Below are 14443 nucleotides of genomic sequence, written 5' to 3'. Positions count from 1 at the left end.
AAGGTGATACAGGTGGAAAGCGATGTAAGGGTGCGTACTGTGGCGACTGTCTTTAACCCATTTAAACGATTTTGAAATATATTCTGTAGTAAAGTTATGGTAGGGATTGCATTATTACAATCAATTCGTCGGTTTTAGATACATCACAACTCTCTTTATATTACTTTTGTCTCAACCATATTTTATCTCGCTTGCACACAGAACTGTGCTTAAATTGTGTTTGGTACAAACTGAAGTATGTAAGTAAATTAACATAAGGTATTGATTATTCAACCCTGAGAACAAATTATCATTGAGACGATGGAGTGAAAGGCAATAACAGATCAAGCTTATTTAAGCTCGGTATCTGATCTGATTTAGATAATTAAATCATCAAATCACTTGAATACAGAAGAGCCACTGGTCCCGTTTAGTGTTGGGTTTCATGAATCTTTCGTTGAGATCCATCCATATGAATCTTCAGCGATGAGTGATTTGAATTTCGAATCGAATCCCATCTCCAAAGATTCATGAATCTATAAGATCTAAATCTATCCATAAATATCCACAGATTAATGAATCTTTAGAGAGATTTATGAATCCCTCGAGATTCATGAATCCTTAGAGATTCGTGAGTCTTTCGAGATTTATGAATCTTGTGAGATTCATGAAACTTTGAGATTCAGATTCTTTCAATCATTTCAAAGATTCATTCAGATTCATGAAATTTAATCAGATTTATCCAACACTAGTCCTGTTCATTGAGGATTAAGCATGAGGATTTGAGCAATGAGGAAAAAAATCCGAGGTATTGCCAAAATACTAATTACTCATTGCTCCAATTGGCTAAACTGCTCGAGCTGATCAAATGATGTTGAACTGTCATCATTTGCATGTTTCCAAAGTTCGATTTGCTTGATAAGCTATCGTGAAATATTTCAAAATGCTGTCAAACACTCAAACCTCAAAGTAACCATTCCATGGAGAGTTTGTGGTACTAAGGCTCCTCTGCTCAATCTCTTCAAAACAAACACGCGTTGCTGACCACAGCAAACGTGAAAAAGCACATAATCGCCTGCTGCCTGTGGGCAATGGCATGAACACTCCATATCTGTTAGTTTTCTTTTTTCAATCTCTCGTCCAACCAAACCCGCATGCAAAACAGAAACATAAAGCAAACTAAAACTCCAATCACCATCACCTTTCCGCTTTGATGCTGGCGATCTCTTACAGCCGGCGAGAGCGGTGACACGTTTGCCACGTGTATGGTGGGGCAAAAAATCAACAACAAAAAACGTGTCAGTAAATAAAACGAAAGTAAATTTTTATCCAACACCCGGGCCAGTACGGGCTAACCCGCAGAGCAGGATCGGTTTGGCAGATCTGGATATGGCCTAAAAGTGGTTAAACTTTCTTCCATTCCTTCCTTTTGCCCTCTCCATACACTCATTCCTCAAATCCTTTTTGCAGTATTACCTCCCTGCTAAGCGTTCGTTCGTTCGTTCGCAGCCTTATCTGTTTCGGTAAAATTCAGCTTCAATTTTTGTCACGAACCCAGCACAGCACCGCCCGAAGCGCACTCGTTGATCGACAGGTTTGGGGTTTGCCTTCCCTTAAACGCCCTCATCAAAAGGTACGCAGGCGTTGGTGTGCTGGTACGTGCGTCATCTTTTGCTGCTAAAATTAAGCACCCTCTATCGGCAGCAGAGCCAACAGTGATTCTGAGAACTTACTGCTTTCCGTTTGATGCCGTAACAGCATGACGTCGCACTGAAGCGGGTTTGTAGACAGCCCATACCAGCAAAAACTCGCCAAGTCCTTCCACAGTCTTAAATCAATGCGACCAGCAACTATCGGTCGCAATTGATCGGATTAAGGATCCAAAAAGCCATTGTCCCGCGAGAGACATATTTTATCACCAACTCAATGATTCTGGCCACTGTTGCAGGCCTTACTACGCCTTCCACTGGTCAAATCACAGGAATTTAGTCCCCCTTTTCAGGAGCCTTTTTTAACTGTATGTTCTCTATCGATGCGTTGCACGCATTGCAGCGTACTAGGCGCACAAACTGAGATTTTTTTGTGTGTCTTCGCACCAGGTGCGCTACCAACAAGACAGTTAGCATCGAAGCAGGAAACACTTGCAATCCCTTTGCGCGGGAATCAAACATTCAAAAGCGAAAGCTGCTTCGATGCGCAAATTTCCACATACCCTCGAGAGTATTGAATGGCTTCTGGCAGTGTTTTTCAGGGAGTTTGCGAGATCGAATGGCGCGTTTACGCTGACTGGTTTCACTGGTGATGCACAAACACACATTCGAACACTTTTTCTCTCCAGTCTGCCACCCTGCATTGTTTACGATTGGAAATGACGTGACGCTTTTCCGAAGCATCCACCTTCAACTACCTTTATTACATCGCACGTGTGTGTTTGTGTCTGTTTGTCTGAGTGTGTGCTTGCAAGTGTCCACAGTCATTTGCAATCAATTTGTGCACTTTGTTGTGTGGCAATGAGCGTTGGAAAACTGGTTCGTTGTTGGGTCTTTTTTTTTTACATCTTCTCTTTCAATTTTTCCGCAAACAAAAGGACACAGTGGCCACTCGTTCGACTTTCTTTTTTGTGTGTATGGGTCGGTTTCCCATCCTGCAGTCGGTGTACTATTTACGATTGAACAACACAAAAGCACGATACGACGATACGGCAACGGAGACATACAGTAGACAATAACACAGCACAGCGTGTCGTCACCGTGCAGTCGTGTTGTGCAGTGCTCAAAGCGGACAGTGAAGACAAAACAGTATGACGATCGGAACAATTTATTCATAATTCTGGATGAATAATGTCGCCCGGGTAAAGGCTTGCAGCAGCAGCATCAAGCATGGGGATCGAGTCCGGGGACACTAGCACCGAATCGGAGGTAGTAGTTGCAATCGAATCGATGTCATTCGTTTGCTGCTTTGTTTCCGCCCGTGTCCTCAAAGTCCTAGTACCGTCCAACAATCCGTCGGAAATGGAAATCAATCGATGAAAGGATACTCTTTCAGTGGCTGTTTTTTTTTGTGTGTGTGTGCTGCTCCTGCTACCTCCTATCCCGACGATCGTTCGACGTTCGGTGTCAGTAGGTCTTCGGTCGGAACGGCTATCGGTGTTCGCCGTCTTCTGCCGCCCACGGGGGTGTATGTGTCAATCCTGCCAAGCGACACACTTTTCAGTTGTGACCACTCAGACGAAGCGAACGACGAGGCGGGGCCCTTGAGCGGGGCGAAGTTGTGTCTCGTCAGCGGAAAATTTGTGCAACCAGTTCAGTTTCCGTTCTTGATTTGAAAGGTGCCGCCACCAGCGCACCCGCATCCGTATGGCGATTGGTTGGTGCGGGGGTTTCTGTCGCCTCTCTTGCAATTTGCTGTTTGAACGTATAAATGTGGTGATTCTGGCACTTTTCATTCAGCCTCGTTGCTGATGAATAGGTTTTTATTTTTATTAACGGAAGTATTGTAAATAGTTTTCAACGGTAAAATGAAAAGGTTTCTAAATAATAGTTAAATACGGAAACTAGACTTGTAGAGGTCGTAACATTACTATATGTAATTCTATACCGAAAAGACACGTTGCGGTAATTAGACTTTAAACAGTTAATTATATTAAAGCATTTCAACCTCAACAAAAGATTGAAGAATCTTGAATTGAATTGAGTAAGATATTGTTTATAATCAATTGTTTCTCTGTTGCCACATTTCACATAAAGTCTAACAATAAAAATTAATCTATGATTTCTGAAACGTTTCCGTTCGAACTGCACTTTAAATTTCTTGCCACCTTTATGTTTCCCTTTAAACGGCAACGACCAATTCGGCGCAAGACAATCACAACATCGCATCACAATCCTAACGATGCTGCGTACCTTGTGGAATGTCTTGCCTGTTCTTCACTTTTCCAATTTCCCAAGCACCATGCACCACGTTCACAATGCGAGCAAGCAAGAATGGGAATTCGTTTCGTTTCTTTCAAGAAAAACCTCGAAAAACTTTATTTAACGCTTCACTGCATTCGCAACCAAAACGTTTGCCGGTCGTCCCGTCCTTCCTCGTGTTGGTCGGTCGGTTCGATTTTGTGCTGTGAAACAAAACTTAAAATCGGTAAGACAAGACAAGGAAATGAAGACAAAGGAGAGACAGTGCAAAAAAAAGTCTAACGACGGAAGCGATCGCGGCAAGCTTCATTTGAGAAATTGTCTATTGTTTCTTTGGCAGCAATAAAGCAAAGGAGGAACGGGAGGGAAAAAAGCGCACCGACAGATTGACTAACGTTTGTGCCGCTGCATTTCCCCGTGTGCTTTGGTTTGTTTTGTCGCTCTCCGAACCCGCTGCATTTAAGAATGTTTCCTTTCGGAACCGTTCGGTTTTGCGTCCGTTTTCTAATTGCAGCATTTAAAAGCAAACACACACAAATACAGTGCCACTTTTCGCGAGACGAACCGGAAGTTTCGTGACAAAGTGTTCCCTTCCGCGCGATAGAGCCGGCGGCGGCAACTTTGCCCGTTTTCGTTTGCCGTTCCTTTTGGGGTACAAAGCATGGCTGGCGGCATCTTTCCGAGGGCGAGGATTTGATGAATTAAAACTAGCGCTCTTTGTTGCAATGGGTTGCGATTGTTTTGTGCTGAGGGAGAAGGCAGAAATGGTCCCGCACAAAAAAGGTCGTCACAAACAAAAACAAACTCATGAGAATGATAATTTTGGAAGGAGCAAGTTTCAATTGCAAACATTAATGCGCTGCTAACCGGTGCGTCGATAAATGATCGGTGAGCTGCAAGCAGCCAACCAAGCAGTCATTGAAATGCATTATAATGAGCACCCAAACACACACAGACACAGACACGGGTGGGTATGCTAATTAAATAAACCGTCGATGAATTGGTCAGACGGCCGGAGTAGAATGCTCGCCCGTGTACTTGAGCCTCAAGTGGCCTGGAATGATGCGATGCTTTCAGCTGCCGTATAATGCTGCTTCGTCACATTATGCTGGCTGAAAGTTGCATCTGAGCGCCATCTCTCAAACCGTCTGACAGCTGAGATTGATTGAGCATTGAGCATCATCTTCATGTTCGTGCTTTTCGGCTGTGATTGTTGTTCCCGTCGCAACTAAAACCCTGTAGCTCTCTCTCTCTCTCTCTCTCTCTCTCTCTCTCTCTCTCTCTCTCTCTCGCTCTTTCTATCTCCATATCTGTTCCGTGTTGTCTCATGGTGGAACAAAAAGGATTGCCTTTTGTCCGTACCGACGAGAAGCCTATCCTGTCCTGTGAAGGATCGCACTGTTTGTTCGTGACGTTCAATCGGTCAATCTCTTGAGCTCACCAGCCAGCCCACGTCGCGCACCAGCATCCATCGCTGGCGGGAATTATTTACCCGGCACTTCCTGGGCACAATCAGTGTGGCCGTTTGTTGTGCAGGATTGTTGTTGTGGGTGTTGGGCGTGATTGAGTAAATTCAATTAAACGTTCCACTTCATTTGGCGCAACTTTAAACAACTCTCACGGGCGCACTCGGTGTTTTGATACACCGAAACTAACAAACACACACAGACACGCACACAAAGCTACATTAATCGGTAATGGTGGAAAGTTCGTCAATTGAAGCCCACCACAGGGACCTCCCAAGTCATAGCCGTCTCTTGGCCGTGGAGGAATGGAGCAAAAAACACAACAAAAATCCTAAATAGATTTTCCATTCACGCTGTGTAGAAAGACGAATGCGCACAAAGGCTATGGAAAAGACTCAAACACCGGTAGGCAGCCCTGAGCAGGGGCTCGGCGGTTCAGCCACGCTTTGGATGAAACCAAAGACGATAGAATGTGCAAGCAAGTGGTCGCAATCTTGAGCTCTTTTTTTGTTTCGCTCGCTGCAGCACAGCAACAAAACAAAACAAAAAACCCTCCCGACAGCAATCGCAAAACGCAATCAGGCGTGTTTGAAGGGCCGGCAGCTCTCTGGGTTTGCCGTTTAAATAATAAACGAGATTTTCAATTGAAAATATTCTCCCTCCACGGCGGGCTGAGGCTGCTTTACTCCGGCTGACGGAAGCAATGATTAAGTGAAACGGGAGCAAACAAGGAACCAAGGGCGGACGGGCGGACAATCATCTTGCGAGACGCTCGATGATGACAAATTTTAATTTCCCAAGACGGTACGCGCTTCTGCGCGTTTGCACGCTCGCAGTTGCTCCCGTCCCAGACGAATGCTCGCGGGATCATTCGCTAGGCGACTATTTTATTGATAATTTAATGATGGCAAAAGCGCCGACTTGCACTGAAGTTTCGCTCCACGCTTCGATTCCTATTCCAACTGCCGGGCAACAGGGCAACAAGTTCGATGTGCGCACACCGGTACAAGCCGGGGTTCAAATCCGTTTCCAAGAAACACACACGATAGAAAAAGCCACCCGTCAGCTCCTCCCCTCGAATCCAAATAAAAGTAACTTTTGTACGCTTCATTTCACCCTCACCGCTCCCGTGGTTGCATGTTTTTGACTTCAAAGAATCAGCATGAAAATGCAGAGCCAAAAGAACGGGGCACAAAACGTACCAGTCCCCCCACACGACTGGCACGAACATGCGAATGCGAAACAAATTAATACCCCCGGGGGTGCCTGATGCCGTTTGGGCCGAAAGTTTGTGCAGCAATCAGGATTGGTTTTGTCAGTGGCACCGAGACTGTGGGAGAATTAACAGCAAACCAGGAGGGCCGAAAAAAGATTACCGAAATAAAACCGTACACACGCACAGCCTGTTAGACCGAAATGTGCGTTTCCAAACACTCAAAAAAGCAACCGGTAGTGCTTCAGAAACATACAGCGAGCAATTAGGAAGGGGAGTTTCCATGCAGACATTGGGAGTGGATTGTTGGGGTTATTTTTGGAATTAATATTGCGAGCGGGATTTTCATAAAGCAAATAGCATTTTCATGAGCCAAGGTTCACCTTGGCTGCTTTTTGGTAGAAGATAATTGAAAACTCTGCTGCTCGTTAGGATTATTAAACCAACGACAAATTCAAAGAACCGATCAGCCTAATCTGTTGACTATTATCCATAATCTGTGTGCTGACGTTACTCAATTAACGTGCTTTGAAGTTGTATGCTGATTTGAGGCCGATAAATATGTCCGTTTGCTCTGCTGCCATGCAAAGCGCCTGAAGGTATGCAATTTGATGTTTATTACAGTGCACTCCGTAGTTAGTGTTCCCTTAAATTGCGTTTTCTGCACCACAAGCTAATCGTAACGAAATGCATGCGTCCCCTTTTAACAAGCAAAATGTCAAATAATGTATCTTTGAGTTTTGAAAATTTAATTACAGTGTATGTAACGAACTCATGTGTCATGAATAAACGTGCAACAATAAAGCTCCTGACATAGATATTTATCTTCTATATAATTTATTTACAAATTTTAGAAGAGAAGATAATTCAACTATTGAGTCATGTGTGAGTGTGATGTGTGTTGTAAAGGATGTAGGATTCAGAATAAAAAACGAGCCATTTTTATTTCGGTGAGCATCGTATCTTACATCTTCAAATCTTCTGTAGTTTTATAGTCCGATAAACCTTCACAAACATCTAGGATGATCGTGAATAATGAATTTTAATTTGATTTCTCATTTGACTACACATTGAATTTGTGTTAATCGTTAATCTATAATATCCCCCTTTTTTATTAATATTGCTGAATATGTGAATGTTTGAATGATCTCATGAACCTAGCATTTTTCTTAACAAAAGCACCACTTTAGGTCCTCCCTTTTCCCAAAAACTCAAGAAAAGTGCGCTCTTCCATTATAATTCTTTCTGTTCTTTGTTTCCCTCCTTAAGCTGAAAGCAATCTTCCGTGCTCCTAAATTAATTACACTTGTTATCTTCGGCACACTTTTCCCGTCCGTAAAATCGTAAGAAATGCATCCCACCGCTACGACCTATCAATTTAGCTTCTTGTGATCATTTAGAACAATTACCGTTTCTCGGGGCAGCCGACCATTCCACTGCCACTTGTGTTTGTGTGTGCCAAAATCGCACACCGACCAAGTGTGAGTGTAAAGTTTGCAAAGAATCGCTTCCCGTGCATAAACTTTTGCACCAATAAAATATCCAATCTAAGTTCCGATAAGAAAGTATATCCATTTTCATTGCCCAAACTTTCACACACACACACACGCGCGCGCTCGCCCCCTCATGCAAACTTGGCCGCAAAATCTTTCGGTTGTGATTTTGTTGTGTCCTTGCGTCCGACGTTTGTGGGACGCTTGTGCCTGTGGTCTGTGTGTTGCGTTTTAAGCCACTGGGTAAAACTTTTACCACGCTGCCGGCAGGGTGTTTGTGTGACCGGCACCGGACCGCCGGATAGTGATGGCCAGCAGAGCTAGCGAGCCGTGCAGCAAAATCCGTTCCGGTCGTGACCGTAAAATTGCAATCATTATCATTCTGCGTTTTCCCAAATAAGCGTTATGTTATTGGGCAGATTGGTGGTGGACTCAGAAATGTTTGCCAAAGGGTAGGATTGGGGAAAAACGTGGCAAAAACTCGTACAAGCTGAAATAGGTATTGTCCCGCTCGTCGTCTCCGCAGGATGAGGAGAATTTTCGTCCCCGGCTGGGACGAAAAACAAATGCACCACACACTCACAAACATTACGGGGCAGCAGTGAGAGAAAGTTTTATTCCCTGTTCCGGCGAGTTGGCTGGAGATGAAGCTTCCGGACAGTGGGATCCGGATGGGAGAAAAAGGATGGCAATTTTGTTTTATCCTTCGGTACAGGCAAAACACAGCCGCTGGGTGTAAATACCGACTGTAACCGAGGGATGCTGCTCGTTTGATGGATCATTGTGTTTGTGTAGCGGAGAAAAGTTTGCGTGCAGAACTCAGTGCAGTGGACCCAGCAGAGGTCCAAATCCGGAGCCAGAACCTCCCAAGTAGAACATGGGTACACACTTTGGTATGGTATTTGTAAATTAATTTAAGCAAATCTGTGTTGTGTGGGTTTAAATGAAATGCCCTCTTAATGAGGACCGGTGGCTGGCAGAACTCGAGGTACGGATGAGTGTTGTGAGTGAATTGGGTGGGTTGAGAGGGTGTAAGTATCATCAATTCTATTAATTTTGTTTGCTCTTCATGCATGGTGGAATGCAATTCATATGAGTTTGTTATGGTTTTAACTCATTATGGGGGATTAGATTCAGATTCTGATATAATTAAAAAACTGGTCAAAAGTATGAGAACTTTGATGATATTCTTTAAATATTTTTTTTGAACATGTTATAGGAGATTCAAGTCTGAACTTAATGCAGTTTTCAAAACAATCATTTTTATCAAAATGATCTCTCATCTGCTTCGACAAAAATCCTGCCAACTTTAAAGCCATTTTCCTTTCGGGTCACACAGTCATACAAACACCTCCCCCGAAAACTAGTTGGCAGCAAAGTAAACCACCATTTTTCACAAATTACAGCCCACCCAAAAACCTCCCCTCCCGAACGTGATGTTCGCGCCCTACCCACCCTCGCCACCACCCACCCCTATCGAACCAAAGTTTACGAGTGCCGTTACAAAGCAGAATCCAGCCACATCCAGCCATCTTGGGTGCAGTTTGAGCGCGCCCGAATAAAATCACCCGTTTTATGTCCCACATTTTAAGGTTCATTTACATTTTATACAACACTCCACGGAAGCGAACTGCACTAGCTTGTGTGGGCACAGTGGCTTACTACTGTGGCTTACAGCAGGGCACCGGGGAGGGATGATTGTTCCACTTTCTTCTGCACTATTGCTCCCGCTGCCACGCGTGCTTTGGTGCCCGGAGAACCTTTGCAAGCTGTGCTGCACCAGCACGGACCCGGCTAAATCTTCTAGGCGGCCCGTTGCGCTGGAGTACGTGAAAACTGCACCGCGTGTGTCGCGCGCCTTGTCGTCACTCTCGGGAAGCATATTTTTCAAACCAGCCAACCAGTCCCGGCAGCAATGTTGGCGGGAGGATGGTTGAACGAATTTTGGGTCAGTTCCAAAAAAGAAACGCCAGCAACGGGCGAAAACGTGACAAACATTACCCAAACAAACGTGCTGGGGGAAAGGATGTTTGTTTTACCCTGCCGCGTACGATCAACCGCCAAGAAGGAAGAAGGGAACGATCGGGCTGTAAGAAAATGGGACAGTTCTTTTGTCTTTAACCCGTTTTATCGCCATGTTCGATTTTGTTTTTTTTTTGTTTGCTCTTCCCGAAAAAGATTCTTGAGGTGGTAAAGGATAGAATAGATGTGTTTTTTTTTTTCTTCTATCGAAAATGATCGTTACGGAACAAACGACAATAGTGGGGAAGCGCTTGCTTGGTTACCCGTAATTGCACCCATGTGGAATTCAAGCGGTCGGCAACAAAATATGACTGAAAAAAAGAGACCATAAAGAAGCATCCAATGGAAAGAAAAAAATCATTTTCACGAAATATCTGCAGGTACATTCTGGGAAATGGAAAACTTTTACCTCAATGAACAGATTTGCAGAAACGTTTCCACACACCGAAACCAAGCGGCAGCTCCCAGGGTTTTTTTTCCTTCTTTACCTCACTCTCTCTTTATTGCCAACATTATTTCTGTCAGACAGAGCACACCTCCCGCACGTCTCATGCTGTGCTCTACTCCACATGCTAGAATTTCCTTTCCCTCTGTGAAAAGTGTTGGAAAATTCACACTCAAGTAACATGCCACTGGTTCACACCGGGGTCTTTCTCTTTATTTTCCTGCCCGCATGCTGTGAAATATTTCATTCACACTCTCGCATGCCAGCCTCTCCTCCCTTGGGTGGGTGGGTGGTTGGGTGAACAGAATCTCCCGCTGACTTCTCTCGCCTGCTGCGCTACCAACGCCACCGACACACCAAGGATGGGCGAGGATGTGTAGATGCATCAATTCTTTTACCGTTTTATTGCATTTTCTCACCTGCGTGTGATTCGTTCCTGCTGATTCGACTTTTCTATCGCTGTCTCTCTTTTTGTTGCACCTTCATTCACCTGTTTCAAGCGAATTTGCAGATCAGAATTGCTTCTTTCTTCCAGCCCCAAACGCCGCTGCTCTGCCCGCCCAACGACGTAACTCACTTTCGCTACATAGTTGTGCACTTAGGCGAGCTGGTAGGTTGAATAGTGTTATAGCGTGAGGCGTAAAAAAGGCGTTCGTCTACGGAGTGTTTGGTCTGGTTGTCGGCCCGAGCTAAACCATCTGCCTCGCATTCCAGATAAACCATTGCAGAACTTTAGCTCCAGGCTTTAGCGGGGGGTTTTCAAAGGCATTGCTGAAGTGAGGTCTTTTTTTTTGTTCTCTCATCTTCTAACATTGCACCAACATTACATTCCTGAAGAAGGGGAAGATGTAATAGGGTTTATAATGGCTTTATCATGAAGCCTGTGTGTTTGTGACGTTAGTGTGAAGCAGCTACAAAATCAGTTGAAAAACGCTATTTAAAGAGGCTGAAAACATAGATAGGAAACTAAGTATGATCATAAGAGGTGCTGTAGAAAAATATTGGAATCTATGCCTCGTAAACTCCATTCAGTTGTCTTTCCGCCAAACTATACTGACTTCTATGATCCTTCAACACAAATAAGAGCTAATGATTAGTTGATTTGTGTAGTTTAATGCTTGAATCGGTTGGCTATTTCTTTCCTTTATAAATTTGATTTTTAGTCCAATTTGCTTATTGCTTCCAAAAACATTCTAGCTTTGAGCTAGAAGTTAGAATAATTTGATACAAAAATGATATTTATTCGTTGAAAAATGTTATTCAACATCGGTTGGGCCAAACAACATCTATTTAGCAGCTCGTGTAAATTCAAACAAATGTTGCAAAAACACCAAAATTGCTTTTGTACTTTCATGCTGCCTCTCGATAAGCACCTCAAGAGGCAGCTAAACAAATTCCCAACTCTTAGGCAAAGCCAACCGCTAGCGCCCGTTTTTGGTAATTTTACATTCAGCACCACTCAAGCCGCTGCTTAAGCACCACTAATTGCAGCACGTGCAGCAAACTCGCCCCCCTTTTACAGCCACTGCGCTTTTATGCAACGGTTAATGAATGGTTTATTCTAGCCGCGTGCTTTGTTTGCACGGTCGTTGCGGTCGGTTGTTTTTGGCCACCACAAAAATGAGGTGCTTTATTACGGTATGTTTAGCAAGCCTGGAGAGCTCATTAATTTCGTCGCTATCCCGGACAAAGATGTGCAGCTCGTTTTGTGTGTGGTCAAGTTAGTGAAAATGCACTTCAGCAACGAGGACGTACACTTATGCACGAGGACTAATAATAGCTATGCGTATAATAAATCTTAAGGCAAGAACGATTTGTAATGATAATTAAAGGCAAAAATAAGACTCAGACAGTCACCCTACAGCTTCGGCGGTGTTTGCTGTCTCATTGGCGCAATTTATGCGAATAAAAACATGATCACAAAAATCCAACAGCCATTGCAGTCCTTCACACAACGGAGTTGATAAATTATCGCACGCTTTCCAGCGAGCCACGGGGTTACAGCTTCCTGCCGTTTTAAATCCCACTTCCCGTGGACCCGTCAGTTGGCCTAGTTCTTTTGTTTTTGTCATTCGATTTTCTCACTGTTTGCGTAATTTTCATACCTCACACTTACCCCGCCCTATGGCAAATGCCATGACACACAGGGTGTACTGTGTACCCGAATATTATGCTCATTATTTTTCTTGTCTCTGACGGCGGGAATTATGGTAAGCTGCAGCCATTGCAACCACGGCGCGCCGAAAAACCTGCATGTAATCCAACAGGATAGCAGGAACACGCCGCTGCCAATGATGAGTGGTTCTTCCGTCGCCACCACCGCTGCATTCAACAACCAAAAAAAAAGCTCCCGGTGGGAGTTTCGCTACTCGATCCTGGGTACGAATCTGCATCTGCACCGTGACTCATGCGAGTCAGCGAGTGGGGCCTTGTGTCTGTGACTTTTACCCTCGGTGGCTTCATGAAGCTCCGGGACCAGCCCGGAACCATTTCTCATTTTTCACCGGGTTCGCGTATTTATGCGGTGATATTGAATTATTGCACTTTAACAGCATTATTTTGCGGTTTATAGCGTACGCCACCATCGGGTGCTGATCGCTTGCTTTTATTGTCTGTTTTGTGGCTATCGAAATAAAGCGGTTTTCCCTGTTTCTCCCTCTCTCTCTCTCTCTTCATTACCGGAACCACTCCGAAAAAATCCATTGCTAGCCATGCACGTAGTGAGCGATTTTACCACGCTTCCGCGCTTAAGTGATGTTTTTTTTTTTGCCTTTTGCTTTTGCGACCAACCCGGAAAGCATCAATTAAAAGCAATTTCGTACGATAAATTTGGGATTATTGTCTCCCGCCAAGCTTACATGCGGATGTTGCGAAAATTACGCACCCCCCCCCCCCCCCCCCTTCGGCGCATATTGCCGTGGGCTGGTGCCCTTTTGCGAAGCGCGCCCTGTAAGTTTGAGTGTGAGAATCGAATCGTCCCAATGGCAGATGGCAGTAATGCGACAAGCCAATGCCGCGGCAAGAGCAACCATAAATCAGTGCATAATATTGATTCTAATCGCACTGACAGCGGACCGGCCGATCCCAGCTTTTGGGGGAGTGGGTTATGGTGTGTGTGTGTGTGTGTGTGTGTGTGTGTGTGTGTGTGTGTGTGTGTGTTTGGAAGCGCTAAGGACAAATTGTTACCATCGGAGCGTGATTAACGGTTTGCAGCCAGCCGATGGATGGATCTCTTCAATAAGCTAAGCTGTGAGTGAGACAATGTCGCTCGTGCTCAGTTGGAAGCTTCAGGGTTAACTAGTTTAGAAGACGGCTTAAGTCAATTAGCTTTCTACTGATCGTTCAATAAACTAAGTACTGTGGAGATTTTTTTGTAATTCTGTGTTAACGCTAGTGACTCAAAGAACATTAGTGGAACACCAAGGATCCTTGAAGAAGTTAGTATGTGTTTATTTATAAGCTAGTGTATTAGTTTTTTGTTGCTGAATTTTCCTTTTTAACATATCTCTTACTTTAATGTTTATATTTATTAAAGTATTTCCCGTGTGGACTACATGAGTGGTCTCCAACCTGTGGTCCGGGGCGTAAACAGACGTGGTTGGCGAAAGATTTGATTTTTTTAAAGTAAAAGCTTGTTTCAATAAATAGCGTTAAATGTTTTCCCACAATTAGGATTAAATTTTTTACAGCCGTGACTAGAATAAAATATTTACATATTTTTGATTAAGAACTTTGAACTAAGTCTATAAAATGTATTCCCTCAACGTGGGGTTAAGATGTGGGTCGTGGGATATGTATTTTCAAAGCTAAGTGGTCTGCGATCCTAAAGTGATTGGAGAGCACTAAATGCACCATTCAAAACAAAGGTTAAAGGTCCTCAAATTTTACAGAATATATAAATATTACTACATTTT

The 14443-nt window shown here is 44.0% G+C and overlaps 1 protein-coding gene across 3 annotated transcripts in view; it reads left to right on the top strand.

Moving 5' to 3' along the window:
- Positions 1-14443, top strand: part of LOC120952266 (Krueppel-like factor luna) — a 273069-nt gene that overhangs the window by 149420 nt on the left and 109206 nt on the right. The window lies entirely within an intron of this gene.

Source organism: Anopheles coluzzii, chromosome 2, assembly GCF_943734685.1.
Source record: "Anopheles coluzzii chromosome 2, AcolN3, whole genome shotgun sequence".
NCBI lineage: Eukaryota > Metazoa > Arthropoda > Insecta > Diptera > Culicidae > Anopheles > Anopheles coluzzii.
Note: the sequence above shows the minus strand (reverse complement) of the source record. Positions and strands in the feature narration are given on the sequence as shown.